Source organism: Trachinotus anak, unplaced genomic scaffold (genome assembly GCF_046630095.1).
Source record: "Trachinotus anak isolate AG129_WGS33_773 ecotype Australia unplaced genomic scaffold, CSIRO_AGI_Tana_v1 ptg000042l, whole genome shotgun sequence".
In the NCBI taxonomy this organism is placed as follows: domain Eukaryota; kingdom Metazoa; phylum Chordata; class Actinopteri; order Carangiformes; family Carangidae; genus Trachinotus; species Trachinotus anak.
The window spans coordinates 1,624,004-1,638,339 of record NW_027273893.1 but is presented as its reverse complement, the minus strand read 5'-3'; the positions used below and the strand labels follow the sequence as shown (position 1 = coordinate 1,638,339).

The following is a 14,336-nucleotide window of genomic DNA, read 5'->3' as shown; positions in this document are numbered from 1 at the left end:
CTACCTCACCATTGACACCTGGGTAAAACATCTTCTCTGAGCATCCAGCTGCAAACTAAACATGACTGTTGTTGGTTCCACTTTCCTGATCTGTGTGACGTTAATACCAGAGACATCCAGTGAATGGGTCAAGTTTTAAACAATATAATTTAACAGACTTTGATGCATTTTTAGATTCATGAATTCAATTCTTTTTAAGACTTTAAGGATCTCCAGGAGCCCTGATTTTACTCAGGGTTCCTGGAGAATACTGTGTATTTTATTTTCATCCCATTACTTTTCAACAGGTAAATCATATTCAGTCTTTTTAAAAGCAATATAACAACAGTAACTCCTCTGTCTGTGTTGTTGTGTTAATCCAGCTCCTAACCTGCTCTCATTCTGTCACTGACTCTCTCTGTACATTCACCTGCCCACAGATCCACAGCTGTCACATAACCCACATCGACTGCTACGTTCATGTAACAGCCAGACATCATTCATCATTTATTCCCATTTTAATTCAGGGAGGAGACATATGTCCCATACACTGTAGAGACTCTGTAGAGTCTGTAGGTTGTGTCGTGTCTACAACCTGGACTTACTGAGACCAGACACAAGACAGAGACCAGGACAGACGTCCACAAGGAATGAAGAGGTACTCTGATGGAGGAAAATTCACAGAGATAAAGTCACTGACTCAGAATCAACATTCAGACACCTCACAGCCAATCAGAGACAAACACATCTGTCTGTGTCTCACAGCTGGATGACTGATCTGATGTCACTGACACATCCACCTGGTGTCTGTGTGTCCACTGAGGTCAACAGGTGTACCACACCTATTTCCTGTCTCTCCTCTATCAACATTGTTCATGTCCCTCTAACACTCAGGTCAAGTGTTTAACAGGAGGTGAAGACCTGCATCAGACCATGGCACGTTCAGGTGTGGGCAACATGTGGAGCCATCCAGGATGGCAACTTGTCGGGGGGCATGACTGGTTTTCTCTCACTCATTGGCTCATCACATTAATGATGTCATATCACTGTGTGGATGGGTTTCTAGGTTGAGCGGCAGATGGGGAGGGGGCGGGGGGTAGTTTGACCACAGGTCTCCCCACTGGAGTAGGGGAGGGGGAGTCTATTAAATAGCACACTTCTGTCTGTCTAGAGTATCAGTATTAACCATGTCACTGCTGTGTATCATGCTCAGGTGTCTTTACTCACCTTAGGCTGGAGTGATGGGGTGTTTGGGTTCAGTATCCTTTGGTAGACTCCATGAAGATTTACCTGGTTTAAGTGACCTGGTTAATGCTCTACTAATGATAACATTAACTGTCAATCTTAGCAGTGCACATATTCACTTCAACAAGTCTATATTTTAAAAACTGATCCCAGACAACTCTTTAATAAGAAAGACCAGATGTTTACTGTCAGTATTTTTTAAGACTGTATAAACAATATTAACCCATACAGTTAAAATAAATGAAACCCCAAATTAACATTAATGAGACCACTGTAAAATAACAAATCCAATAACTTACAAAATAACATTAAACCAAATTACTTGTACCAAAGTTAGCAAATTAATAAATACCTCTGGACATAATAAACCAAAAATACCATTACTAAAATGAATGAATCATTAAATACCTGAGAAAATATAAAAATAAAATTGACTTTAATAAGTATCAGGAAATCTAAACACATACTTTTCTGATTTCTGTGGTAAAACACTCAGACCTCACCTCTTTATTACAGATTAACATCAAATACTTAATAAAGCTCTACTGTTGGCCCGCACACATATACGCATATACACACACATACAAAAAAAACCAACAAATGTTGCAGGCCTGTGTGATGCTCGGTGCCACTTACAAAACACAGAAAGTTGAACTCACAGAGGCAGCAGCGGAGTCCTCCTCAGGATGTACCCCGACAGCCTTCTCTGATCAGCAGTGGTGTCCTTTGTCTTTATACACTGTAGTTTGACTCAGCCACACTCAAAGTTTATGGTCCAGTCAACAATGACGTCCTCTGGTCTGGCGACTAGGAGATGTTAGCATAGCACAGACACACTAAACAGTCCTGTCACATTAGCAACATCGCATCCTCTGGTGTAGCAGCATGTCGCCTTCATCTTAGCACAGACTCATTCTACAACATGTTCACTCTAAGCTGTGATTAAACAAAAACATGTCTGTCCTCTACTGCACTTTTCTTCTGTTTACACACACTTCCTTCAGGATATTAACACCTGGCGTTTTGTTGGTATTTCTTCTGCTTCTTTTTTTTTTTAATTCTCATCCCGCCCTCTACCAGACCTCTGACCAATTACCACAGGGGACACAAACCAATCTTATTTTTTAAACCAGGGCTACACTTTTTTTAGTGTGCAATAGTGTAATAATTAGGTACTCTTAAGAACCTGTTTATCTATTTGTGGGATGAAAGATTTGTGCAGTTTAGTAGCTTGATTTTCTATTTACTTGTAAATAAAAAAACATACAGTCAGTGATCAGATGACCCAGTTTCCACCATGTATGTCCATGAGCAGTGTATAAAGTATAAAGCAGGTCTACTGCTTTATACTGCTTTAGGTCTTCATACTGTGAAAGTATCAAAGCCTCAGTCCACAGAGAAATGCATACAACCTGTATTCAGAAGAGAGTCTGATAGTCTGAGCTCAGACCAGTGCTGATGTTTTACGTGGATCAGTTTACATGCTCTGTCCTGTTGCTGCTCAGTCAGGCTGAGATACTGTGACCTGAGGAGTGAGATGATCTCTCTGCTGTTGACACACAAACCTGGTCTGAGTTCATCTTTTCTTCATGAGAGTTGTTTCACAGCTGGATGTAAAGATCAGTTCAGACCAGAACAGATCAGTACAGCTGACTGGTTGATGAGTCTCCACTGGAGGATATTATATCACAGAACATACAATGTCATTCAATAATTAACAATATTGAAATATTCACATTTAAAAATGAATCTTTAATGAGACAGTCCATGTAAGTGAGAGGTTGAAATGTGCAGAAATATATTCTTGTAAAAATCAGATTATTTATGAAGAAGGGGTGAGAGGAAAGAAAACACAAAGTAGAATCAGACTGAAATACTGATGCTGTGGAGGATTAAACTCTGCAGCTGGTTGACAGACAGCAGAGAAGGGGCTGATAGGATGAACCCTGACCTTTGATCCTGGAAATAGTATTGGCTGGAAAAAATGCTAATAACCTGGTTATAGTGCGGTATTAATTTAATAATAAAGTGGAAATAATTAAATAAGAGGGGCCAAAAACAAAGGGTGAAGAAAACAGGACAGAACTAGTTAGTAACAGGTTAACAATATGTTAACCTGCTAACAGGAACATGGTTGTATCACTGCAGTATTTGGTTGTATGGTGACATTAATGAGGTAATAACCTGATTATAATGAAGTTATAATGATGTTTTCACAGTATTTACCGCCACCGTCAGTCACATCTGGTCATTACCATGTTGTAATACTGAAGTTCATCCTCTGATGTTGTTTGGAGGTGACACAGTTCAAACTAAAGGTTAAAAGTTAAAGGCTCTCTGAACTCTCTCTCTTGTCAGGAGTGGGTGGTGGTGATTGTGGCTTATCAACAGCTTCCCATCTTTGTCTTGATAAGACCAGAGGTTATAACACGTCCTCTGAGCAGCTATGTCTTCAGGACCGACTGAAGGCCACAGTGACGAGAAGGGCCAGAGCTAGCTGGTTAGCATGTTAACTTTAGTAGAAGAAGAGATGTGATAGAGAAGAGTTAAGCTACTAATGCTAACATTAGCTATGTTGCAGTAGCTGAACTTATACATGGCTCCATACTGTGTGTTCTCAGGTTCTCAGGTTCTGGTGGTCCACTGTGGAAGCTGTGAGGTGTGTGCTTAAGGAAAAGCCTCCCTGCAGCCACTTGCTGGTTTGCTTTGCCCCCCACCTGTTCCAGGACGTCCATGGATCCACATGGCTATAAACTACATCACCTCCTTCCCAAGGTAACAGTTATACTGACAATAGTGGATTGTTTCCTCCCTACAACTCATGAGTCCACTGACCTCTCCATCACATGGTCCTTCCCCATGGGATTCCCTCTGCCACTGTCTCCCACTGTGGCCCCCAGTTCACCTCACAACTGTGGACTCACAGAGACCGCACTTGGCCCCTGTCGCCAAGAGAAAGCACTTGTGAGTAGTAAATAGTAAATAGTAAATAGTAATGATGAGTAGTGGTACATCTGGATCTTGCTGCTCCAGGAACAGAGATACCTGTAAGTGAGAGAGAGAGAGCCCAACGCATCATGGGAATCCCCCAGCAGTCTAGCTCTACAGCAAAATAACTAAGGGATGGTTCAGGGCATACCCGTGCCAGCCCTAACTATATGCTTTATCAAACAGGACAGTTTGAAGCTTGATCTTAAAGCTAGAGAGGGGGTCTGATCCTGGACCCAGACTGGGAGCTTGTTCCACAGGAGAGGAACCTGATAGCTGAAGGCTCTGCCCCCCATTCTGTTCTTAGAAACAATGAACCACAAGTAGACCTGCGTTTAGAGAGTGAAGTGTCCTATTGGGAATATAGGGAACTATGAGCTCTTTAAGGTACGATGGCGCCTGAGCTTTAATGTCTTTGTAGATGAGGATTTTAAATTCTATTCTGGATTTTATAGGGAGCCAATGCAGAGACACTAACACAGGAGAGATGTGATCTCGTTTCCTAGTTCCTGTCAGTACTCATGCTGCAGCATTCTGGATCAATTGGAGGCTTTTCACTGAATTTTTGGGACATCCTGACAATAAAGAATTACAATAGTCCAGTCTTGAGGTAACAAATGCATGAACTAGCTTTTCAGCATCCTTTAGACACAGGATGGGTCTGATTTTTGCAATGTTGTGCAGGTGGAAGAAGGCTGTCCTAGAGACTTGGTTTATATGTGAAGTAAAGGACAAGCCCTGGTCAAAAATGACACCAAGGTTTCTGACTGTAGCACTGGAGGCCAAGGTGATGTCATTCACAGTCAGTATATTATCACATAGTGTATCTCTGAGGTGTGTTGGGCCAAGTACAATAACTTCAGTTTTGTCTGAATTTCCGAGTAAAAAATGACTGGTCATCCAGGTTTTTATGTCCTTTACACACGCCTGAAGCTTGGCCACCTGGTTAGTCTCACCTGGCTTCATGGATAAGTATGGCTGGGTGTCATCCGTATAACAGTAAAAAATTAGCTGGTGCTTCTGTAGTGTCTTAATTACCATATTTTATGTGGCTTCCTAGGTCTGGTACATTCAATTAGGGGCCCTAGGTCAAAAGGACATGGGAGATGAGTGTTTCTTTGTCTTAGGAAATGAGGTCCATTTAGATATGGACCATAGATCTTGTCTCAGCTCCATGACAAAAACCAACCTATATAAGTGGGTAGTTAGAGCTGTTATGCAGAGGAGATTCATATTGGCTTCGACTCCTCTCTCAGGCAATCCATGGTGCTTGATTTGATGCTGGACTTCTTTGTAATAAACCTCTTTATATACAAGTAAGACGGTGTCAGCGGAGGCTCCTTCATCATCATCACATCATCGCTATTTAAGAAACAACACTTCCTAATAATATTTCCTAGAGGAAGCATATATAGAGTGAAAAGTATTGGTCCTAGCACAGAACTCCATGACTGACTTTGTTGTGCATAGAGGAATCAATATTAACATGAACAAACTGGAATCTATCTGACAAATATGACCAGCTTAATGCGGTTCCTTTAATGCCAACCATATGCTTTAGTCTCTCTGATGGACTCTAAAACCTGACTGAAAATCCTCAAACATACCATTCCTGTGCAAATAATTACATAGCTTGGTGCAATGACCTTCTAAAGGATTTTGGAAATAAAGGGGAGACTGGATATAGGTAATAATTGGCTAAAACATCTGGATCAAGATTACGTTTATAAGTCGCGGTTTAATTACTGCGACTTTAAAAGCCTGCGGTACATAACCAGTTGATAAAATAAGTTAATCAGACTTGATATAGAGGTGTTGATTAAAGGTAAAACATCTTTGAACAACCTTGTTGGAGCAGAGTCTAGAAGACAAGTCAATAGTTTAGATGAAGAAACTGTTGAAGTGAGCTCAGAGAGATCTACAGGAGAGAAACAGTCAAAATATAAACCAGTTACAGTGAACTCTGAGGCTGCTGAACTGGACAGTACATCTGAGTGAGCTGTGGGGAGGAGATGGTGAATTCTTTCTCTAACAGAGACAATTTTATTTGTAAAGAAGCTCTGGCTGCCGTACTGAACAGAAACAGAAACCTGGGATTATTCTTGTTTTCTTCTATTAATGATGAATAATAGGAAGTTCTGACTTTACAGAGACTTCCAAGCCTTTAGAAATTCTTCCAGGTGTAACCTGTTGGAAAAAAAAGAGAAATATGTTAGTTCTGTAACCTGGAAAAAGAGAGAAAAAGAACCTACCTGTTACCTACCTGAATAAGAAAAAATGTTATAACAGTTAGAAATATTTTTACGGGAACAGAAACACAGAAGTCGGACTGGAAAAAGTTGGAAAAAATACTTGATATCGTGCACACTGAGGAACTGTGGAGGAAGAGGAACTGTGTGGGCCGATACCTGAGTGTCTGGTGGACCACGGAGAAGCGACCCTGGGAACCTTACCTTTGTTTATTCTTTTATTTCCCCGGTGAGTGCTGTGAAGTGTGGGTAGCTAGCTGTTAGCTCCGCGAGTTAGCCCTCGTGGTGTGTTAGCCACCGAGCATGTGTGTGTAAAAAGAGCATACGTACCTGTTTTTTACATGTGTGAATGGAAAGAGACATCATTAAGATGAATGTCATGGGTTATGAGACTGCTTAATTTTTCTGTGTAGTACAGTGCTGTTGCACACAGGCACAAGATATTACAAGATTACATTATTTTACTTACTTTAATCCAATGTGGGTATTTACTGTTTAACTGTGAGTGGTTTTATAATAATTTACATGTGGATTTATATGCTAACACTGTAATGAAGCAGTTATCTTGTAATAAGTTAACAGTGAAAAGCTACATTACACATTGAAATTGATTATATTTGGAAAATACAAACTGTACAGTTAAGAAAGAAGTGAATAGATTTAATTAAGCCTGTTGTGCTATACAGGCTGGGTTTTTTGGATACCCTGGATTCTGGATTCTCTCCCCAGAAGGGAGATGGCGAGCCAACCGTGTGAACATCTGGATCTGGATTGAAGAGGACCCTCTCTTCGTCATCCGTCGTCCTGTCGGTGTGGTAGGACTCAGAACGACTCAGAACAATTAAAGGAACAATCTTTATTTTCTTTCCTTGGAGAACAAGAGACAATTTTTTTTAAAAGGGTGCACCCAATTTAAAAAGACACTTTAAAAGAATACAAACTGAAGGCCGGCCATATTTGTAAAACTGTTCATTTTTCATGTGTTAATACAATAACATTACAAAACTTACCTCTGTGTGTTTCTCCTCTTACTTAGTCGGTGTCTAATCCTATTCTTCATCACTCCCTCTTGTGAATCTAGAGTATTCTGGTCCAGTGCTACTTACCTATCAGGTGGGTTACACAGGTTAGTAGAATACCACTTCCTTTCTAGCTTCCTTCAACTTTGCTTTAAAGCTCATCTTTCTGAGTTGTACCATGGAGCTAGCCTCCTCTGACTCACTACCTTCTTTGTCAGAGGGGCCACAGTACTATCAACAAGATCATCAACTTGTGCAGATGTGACGTTAAGAGAGCTGTCCCCTACTGTATTGATACATGGCAGTGGGCTAAATACCAATGGGAATCTTTCTTTAAAAATGCTAATGGTATTGTCTGAGAGACTGCTGTAATCAGTTGTTTTCCCAAACGCTGTGTAGTCCATGACTGAAAACTCAAATGTTTACAGCAAATGGTCAGATAAAAGAGGGTTTTGGGGAAATACTGTTAGATAGTCAATGTCAATCTCATAAGTCAGAACCAGATCAAGGGCATGGTTAAAAGAGTGAGTGGGTTCATTAACATGCTGAGAAAAGTCAATTGAGTCTAATAGTGAATTAAATGCATGACTCAGGCTATCACTTTCAACATCTACATGAATGTTAAAAGCACCCACTATGATGACTTTATCTGTGCTAATGGTGATGGCTTTGGCTTTCTAATAAGCTCAGATATGAGAGCAGCTCCATCCAGCATGGGATGTATGCTGTCTCATCTCCTGTTTATCAATCACTGTTCAGGAAGAAGAGACTGCAGGTCAATCAGTCCAGGTTCTCTTCACTGGCACTGTCAGGTTCACAGAGGTTCGGGTTCTGACCGTTTTCACTCCGTGGACAGCAGCCAGCGAATCACTGACCCTGTTCCCAACCATGTCATAAAGTTTCCTCTGAGTACAGACCGACCTGAAACACGAAACAGTCCTTTAGCTGTCAGACTTCCACATTCCCTGACGATTCACCCACCTGTGTCTTCACTCAAGTGTGATGACTGCACACCTGCCAGCCATCCACTCACTAGCCCATCACTATTTAAACCTTATCCCCTCTTTGCTTCAGCCAGTTTGTACCAAGTGCTCTCACCTCTTTATAGTGAATACTAACTTTATATTCTCAGTTCACCTGCTCGTCACCAGCCTCATCTGCCAGCTCCTCCACCCTCTCACCTCTCTCCTTCATCCTCCATCTATTCCAGAGGCTCTTCCAGTAAAATCCTGTTTGATTGTCTAAACACTGAGTCTGTCTGTGTTCATGAAATTCAAGTCGAGAGTTACTAGAGAGATGAGAATGTCAGAGATTCATGTTCAGTCAAAGGAGCGTGAAGAACCTGTGCAAGCTTTTGATGAATGGATCTGTCAATAAGTCAAGAGGACCAGGGAACATAGGTATTGATACCAATATCCAGAGACAAGCCAGTAAATCACTTTGGTTTTCACTCATAACCAATCAGATCGACCGTCTACTCAGGACGTCAGGATGGAGGAGACGAGACAATCAAGAGAAACAGCTGACTCCTGAAATCTTAACGGAAACGTGTAATGGAGCTGCTGATGCAGAGATTGGCCTGTACACTTTCCTCAGGGGAGCTGGTCTGCATCACTGCTGGATTTAAACATCACCAGATTTCTATAATGTAGGAAGGAGGAAGAGCAGGTGGAGGAGGAGAAGGAGCAGATGGAGGGGGAGGAGCTGGTGGAGGAGAAGGAGGAGGAGCTGGTGGAGGAGGACCACAGAAGGGAGAGTGACACGAACTGAGAGTGAGGAGGAGCAAGGCAGTGACGGGAGCGGAGGGAAGAATTTGTGGCAGCCATAAATAACTTTCCATCAGTTAAGATGAGCACAGTGCTCCCAGAGACTGGCTAAGACTGACTAAGCTGCTCTTTTTCCTCTTCAGGACTGTGTTTCACATCATCTCTTCAATCTAATACCTCTGAGGTGTTCCCTTGGCGAGCAGCTGGTATCCATGGAGACAATATAACAGTCATAACAGTGACACCAGCAGTGATGAATCACGTCCTCAATAAGTGTGGCAACAATATTCATATGTGGATGGAGGAAAAACGAGCTGCAGCATCGACTCCAGACATAATTTCTTTACAGATGTGTCGTATGAATGAACATCTGGACTGATTTAATACTGCTTGGAGAGGAGAGAGAGGAAAGAGAGGAGACAGAGGAGATGAGGAGAGGAGAGAGAGGAGAGAGGGGAGAGTCTCCATCATGATGCTCCACCATGATGTTCAGCTGATGATGGATGATGATGAAATGTGGATCAGATGTTCATGTTCCCTGGCGGCTGTGTCTGTCACATGATCTACAGATTCGTTATCTCTCCTATTTTTCACATGTGAAGCGTCTTGCAGTAAAAATAGACAGAGAAAAGACCTGATGAAGTCATAGTGACATCAGACCAGCTACATGACATTGTCAAGCCTCCCACCTCTGTCACCACTCTTTCACAGCTGGCAGCTTCCAGCCTGTTCAGATCTGTTGCTTTGACTAATCAAGCTTTCACTCATCTCTGTCTCCCTCCGCCGAAAGTGCTCCATCCTACCTTGCCTGGACTTCCTCTACCTGCCCTCTCTTCTCTGCAACACCAGCAAAGCTCAGCTCCCAGCACCTACTTCATCTCTTACCCCTCCAACCAGCCGCCTTCCCCTGTCTCAGCCCACCCCCGTCTCCTGGCCTTAGTCTGCACAGCCCTCTCTAGTTATCATTAAACTCTCTTTGGTTCATTCTCACCACCAGTGTCTTGACAGCTGTTTTTCGGTTCCCAGATAAGGCCTGAACAGACATCAAACTGACACCATCCTCTGTAGTTCCAGTGTCTGAATCTGACACAGCTGTTCACCCAACAGCTGTTCAGCAGTGCAATATAGTGCACAGTGTAGGTGCACTAATGCATAGAAATACAGTAGTTCATTGTTTGAGAAAATGTTGTTCCAAAGTAAAAGTAAAATATTTAAGATACAGTTTATACTTCAACTGTTGCTGCTGATGTCAGCCTCTGTACCTGTGTTCCTGCTGCTTCTGCTGCAGGTGACACACTCACTGTAGATCAGAACCTCACACAGCCTCACATCAGACAACCTGAACATCACTTCAACAGGACTGTGGCTGGAGATGACAACCCAAAGGAGTGACACAATCCTGGTGTGTGTCTGTCATTTCTATGTGTTCACATCTACAACAGCACAAACATGACTGACATTAGTTATAATATGTCTCCACCTACTTCACTGCAGTGTGAGAGCTGTCTGCCTCAACTGGTTGGGTTTAAAAGGAGAGAGGCGGGTAGGGGGAGGAGAGAAGGGGAAAAGAGAGAGAGAGCAGAAACAATTGTATATACTATAGGTAATAGTTTATCAGTAATAATGATAGATAACAGTGGTAAATAGTAATGATAAGTAGTGGTAGATCTGGATCCTGCTGCTTCAGAAACAGAGATGCCTGCATAAAGTAGTCGAGAGAGAGAGAGAAAGCCCATCATGGGAATCCCCCAGCAGTCTAGCTCTAGAGCAGGGGTCGGCAACCCGCAGCTCCGGAGCCGCATGTGGCTCTTTCATCCTTCTGCTGCGGCTCCCTGTGGCTTTGGAAAATAAATAATGAGTATTTAATTTAAATTTATTTTATTTTAGTTCGTTAGTATTTTAAATGTTATTCTAAATTTGAAGATTATGGTGATCTTGTAACATTAAAACAAAACGTGTTTAATTTTTTGTTGCTCAAAATATGCGTCACACCCGCCGATGTGTGACACCTGCTGGCACGCGATTTATTGAGCTTTTCGACCCCCGGTAGGCCAACCATGGATAAATCCAAGAAAAGAAAAGTTTTTCAAGAAAACAGAACTTTTAATGCTATGTGGACAGATTCATTTGCTTTCACTGCTGATGAGGAGAACTCAAATAGACACTGAGTATTTTATTTGAAAGTAACCTTCAACCAAGCGTCTTTTTTTTCAGAGTTCAAAATGTTTTTGTTGCATGCAGAAATAAAATTCAGTTTTCTCTGTAGCAGTTCATTGATTTCATAAATGCAACACACTATAGTTTTTTATAAAGGTAAAAAATGATATATACAGTGTTATCTTCATTTTAGATGTCAAAAGGGTTTTGTGGCTCCCAGCGTTTTCTTTTCTGTGGGAAACAGGTCCAAATGGCTCTTTGAGTGTTTAAGGTTGCTGACCCCTGCTCTAGAGCAACAACTAAGGGATAGTTCAGGACAGTCCTACTAGTTACTATATATCGTCCACCTGCCCCTTACTCTGAGTTCTCAGACTTTTTATCTGAGTTAGTTCTCAGCACAGATAAAATCATCATAGTGGGTGATTTTAACATTCATGTAGATGTTGAAAGTGACAGCCTGAGTATTGCATTTAATTCATTATTAGACTCAATTGGCTTCTCTTAGCATGTTCTTAACCATACCCTTGATCTGGTTCTGACTTAAGGGATTGACATTGAATATCTAGAGAAAAAGAAAGAATCCCATTAGTCTTTAGCCCACTGCCATGTATCAATGCAGTAGGGGACAGCTCTCTTAACTTCAAGCCTGTGAATATTCTCATTTGTCCAGGTCATAGTATCTCAAAGGAATTTTAAATTGAAAGCAACTGGACTTGGTTATTTGTCTAGACAAATAACGTGTAGTGAGTCAAAGAAGGCTAGCTCCATGGTACAACTCAGAAACACGGGCTTTAAAGCAAAATTCAAGGAAGCTAGAAAGAAGGTGGCGTTCTACTAACCTATCAGAATCTCTAAAGGCTTGGAAAGACAGCCTATTGGCGTATAAAAAAAGTCTTTGTAAAGCCAGAACATCCTATTATGCATCATTGATAAAAGAAAACAAGAATAATCCCAGGTTTCTGTTCAGTACTGCAGCCAGGCTCACAGACAGCTACACCTCTGTTGATCCATTTATTCCTTTAGCCCTCAGTTGTATTGACTTTATGAGCTTCTTTACAAATAAAATTGTCTCTGTTAGAGAAAAAATTCACCATCTCCGCCCCACAGCTGGCTCAGATGTACTGTCCAGTTAAGCAGCCTCAGAGTCCACTGGTTTATATTTTGACTGTTTCTCTCCTGTAGATCTCTCTGAGCTCACTTCAACAGTTTCTTCATCTAAACCATCGACTTGTCTTCTAGACCCCGGCTCAAAGAAGTTTTTCCTTTAACCCTTGTGTGGTGTTCATATTGTTGTTACTCAGCCAGTGTTTGTGGGTCTGGTGGACCCGTTGCATTTTGTGGTTTTTAATGCCTCACAATTAAACACTTTTATGTTAAAATACTGAACAGATGTTTACTTCATCCCAATTACAAGCAGTATAAACAGTATATATGGTTAATATTTGCCCATTACCTTTGTTAGATCACATTTATAACTTATTATTTAAAACGTAATAAAGAAAATCAGTTAAAATCAAGATATGAGTGGAAACTAATTTACAAGTGAAGCAAGGTTTTTCAAAACTACTGACTTTTATTTCTTTGCACAACACAAGCTGAACACATGATTACATAGAGTAAACATATCAGTCAAGACAACACATCAGCCCCATTGAACATATGGCCTTTAGCCACTAGCCTATACAACACATGAGGGGCAGAGTTTTACTGTGTGTGTGTTGCAGATATACTTTTTGCACTTGATGCATGTATATTGTGTTTTTCTGTCCATCTTGGGTCCGCACACTTCGCACCGCTTCTTCTTGTTGCTGGTGTTCACAACCTAGAATAATGAAAAGATCAGGAATTTTACTAACACCTCTCTCTCTCACAAGACATGAGTGCCAGACATGTACTGCAACAGCATCACACACTTACTTCAGGCTCTGCAGATTGTGGTTCTGTAGGTTGGGTGGATAGGGCACCAGCATTCTCCTCCTGAATCCTCCTCACGATGGCTGCAGAGGCTGGGGTTCTGGGGACATGTTGTCTTTTCTCGATTTGTGGTCTCACCAATGCCTTTCCCAGATCCTCGAGAAAGAGGCGTCTCTTCTGGAGCTTCCCTCTGTTCCACTCTGGGTTCAGTGGCATCCAAATGACAAAGGCGTTTGCTGAGATGTCAAACGTGTCAAAGAATATCATCAGTGGCCAGCGTAGAGTCCTCCGTTTTCAGCTGTAGGCCGTCACCAGCTTGTCCATGTTGTCTACCCCTCCTTTTGTGGCATTATAATCCATGATGATCTCTGGTTTGTGATGTTCCTGGTCACAGATTCTTCCATCCCCGTGCAGTGTACTCATGAGTACCACATTCTTGCCTTTCTTTGGCACGTAGGATACCAGGGATGTGTCAGCCTGGGGCTGGCTGCTGACGGCCTGGTCCTGTGACTGGCTGCTGACGGCCTGGTCCTGTGGCTGGCTGCTGACGGCCTGGTCCTGTGGCTCGTCTTCGTTTTGGAACTGGCTGATGCTCAATCTCATCATCTTCTTCAGAGTCACTGTCAGACTCTGAATTTTCAGAAATGTGATCCTCAAATTCTGAAACCTGTTCTTCTGAATCCTCTCCCTCTACATCATCATCAAAAACTTCTCTATCTTCCAAAATCAATTCCAGGGCCCTCTGTGCCGAGCACCTTTTGGCCATGTTGATCGGTTGTGATAAGAAACCACACTGGCAAAGCTATATTTATAGTGTCCCGCCTCCAATTTGTAGCAGATAGAGAATCAGAATCAGAATCAGAATCAGTTTTATTGCCAAGTATGTTTTCACATACAAGGATTTTTTTCTGGTGATTGGTGCAATTGATCAGCAACAGTGGGGCTCTCTAGCCTTGTTGATAAGGCTAATAGCAGATGGGAAGAAGCTATTTTTGTGGCGAGAGGTTTTGGTCCTGAAG

At 41.9% G+C, this 14,336-nt stretch overlaps 2 long non-coding RNA genes across 2 annotated transcripts; one reads left to right on the top strand and one right to left on the bottom strand.

Moving 5' to 3' along the window:
* Nucleotides 1-3,744, bottom strand: LOC139615143 (uncharacterized). Its single transcript, XR_011687239.1, has 3 exons — nt 2,790-3,744; nt 1,884-2,031; nt 1-1,269 (listed from the first exon to the last, which is right to left on the bottom strand). It is a non-coding gene; the product is annotated as an uncharacterized lncRNA (long non-coding RNA).
* Nucleotides 3,745-6,521: 2,777 nt separating this feature from the next.
* On the top strand, nt 6,522-12,705 carry LOC139615124 (uncharacterized). The gene is made up of 3 exons (XR_011687234.1): nt 6,522-6,690; nt 7,148-7,574; nt 12,586-12,705. It is a non-coding gene; the product is annotated as an uncharacterized lncRNA (long non-coding RNA).
* Nucleotides 12,706-14,336: the final 1,631 nt, after the last annotated feature.